The sequence below is a fragment of the Pollicipes pollicipes genome, unplaced genomic scaffold (genome assembly GCF_011947565.3).
Source record: "Pollicipes pollicipes isolate AB1234 unplaced genomic scaffold, Ppol_2.1 Scaffold_5282;HRSCAF=6240_pilon_pilon_pilon, whole genome shotgun sequence".
NCBI classification, from domain to species: Eukaryota; Metazoa; Arthropoda; class Thecostraca; order Pollicipedomorpha; family Pollicipedidae; genus Pollicipes; species Pollicipes pollicipes.
In genome coordinates, this window is record NW_023596651.1 from 18,484 (window position 1) to 20,501 (window position 2,018).

General features: G+C 47.0%; 1 non-coding gene across 1 annotated transcript; it reads right to left on the reverse strand.

The window, feature by feature from the left end:
• Positions 1 to 1,518: 1,518 nt before the first annotated feature.
• On the reverse strand, positions 1,519 to 1,590 carry TRNAE-CUC (transfer RNA glutamic acid (anticodon CUC)). Its single transcript has one exon. It is a non-coding gene; the product is annotated as a tRNA-Glu (tRNA).
• Between the last annotated feature and the right edge of the window lie 428 nt (positions 1,591 to 2,018).

Consider the following 2,018-nt stretch of genomic DNA (forward strand, 5'->3'; position numbering starts at 1 on the left):
GGCCTCTCAGCCGTGGAGCCAATTAGAGGCAATTCGGCCAGAAATTAGCATTTCAGGACAATGGGTTGAAGGGGAATGAATAACGGTGGAGTAGGACTACATGCGCCTGGGGGGCCAACCGCCGAGCCTCACCCCGCGCAGGGACCCTTCTGTGGGGTGTGCGACGGTCGCGTGGTCGGGGTCCCCACCCTCTCGCGCTCTTTTCAAATTTGGGTGCGAGGCGGGTCGGGTATTCAAAATCCAAAACGGCAGTTCCAGGCACAAACTAATATATATTAGACTTAATTTGTCCTGAGGTCTCGCCAGAAGTGTTTTTAAATATGCTCCAAGAGAGGGACAGTCGTTTTAAGGACGCTGGAAGCGTGTACAGCGATTAACAACTTTTGGGACGTGCTTTTTCTTGCCCAACCCAAAATACCTCGACTCTATCCAAGACTAACACATTTTTTCTTGGACTTCAGGATTTTTGTTTCCAGCACTCATCAGATAAGCACTTCTTTGCGCTATAACCCGTCCTTTGTTGAACAAAAGCTTAACATGGATGTCCATTCGCATCAAGGAAAAGTAAAGCATGTAGCGTTAAGGCATTTGTGACAACTGATGCAAAACATTTGTCATACATGTTTTCGCAGGTGTGTAGGGCCAAAGGTAGCGTTGTTTCTCACGCTCCTGCCCCAAGATGCATTTTAGTGTGATATCTTATACCGTTTTGCAGGATTTTTTCATCGTTTTTTTTTAAATCACGGTCTAGAACCATACATCCACCATTGTAATCCGTCTTGTGCAATATTAAGACTTACATCCAGCAGCGTCTTCTTGGACTACAAAGACGGACAGTAGCGTTCTTTGGAGGCCTTTCTGTGAATGCACCTGCTTGGTTCATGCTGCAGGGTTCATGGGCTAGGATACAAGGCTCTGACCGGGGAGGCCAGGGTTTGAGTCCCGGTGGGATATGAAGGTTGTGCCTTGTTGAGGCATAGGTCTTATTGTTGCCTGCGTTTGCCCGAACTAACAAGCTCTTTCTTAGGCCGCCGGCACTCTGCCCCTTGTAATGTGATGCATTGGTATGGTAGGCAGCTGCCATGTGAGGAAACCATGCTTTACTTGTGAGAACTACATTCTAGAAGCAGGTACAATATGCTTACAACAAAGTGCCACTGTGCCACTACATGTCACTATGGGTTTAGCCTTATGTGTTATCCGCTGCAAACAACCAAGACAGAGAACTTCAGTAGCGAAGGGTGGGCTCGTCGCTTGGGACCATTGTCCATTTGGACATTGTTGTCCATTGTCCATAGTTGTTTGGACCATTTGGACCATGGCTTTCTGACACGGCAAATGTGGACAATGTTAGCAGGTGCCCAACGTGCCGGAGTATTAAATTACAAAGGGCATAGTGACGTCAGCTTGACATAAGCACATTTGCTCCTGCAAATACAGAATACAATTACCATATAAATCACAACACCATGCGTTTGATTTCCGTGATGGTGTGCGCACAGAAAACAAGCACCTTATTTCCCGCACCGGGAATCGAACCCGGGCCTCACGGGTGAGAGCCGTGTATCCTAGCCACTAGACCATGCGGGAGCCGAGTTGTCCATGATGGCCTATGAAGACCTCCCTGCACGTATTTTCACTCCATAAGAACATCACTTGACGGTAGTCTTGACATATTCTTCTATGACATATTCTTCTATACGGACATATTCTTCTAAATTGCGGTTTCAAAAACAACGACTTGTTGGAAGCAACTACAAACCAGCATGACATGTGCCACCAATTTCATGCCAGATCACCGTCTGCGTTAACGTTATAATTCACGTGCGCGGCTGTCCACTGCCTGCGGCACCTGCTCTTTCAGTCAGAGAGATGGAACAGATGCGTCATTTTCGAATGCTGTTGCTGAAATGGCAGATGCCACCAAATCTCTCTTCTTTGCTCTAAATGAACAATCCGAAAGATCCCAATCACTCAAGATAGTGTGCTCCTACAAACAACACGTTGACATGCGTAAT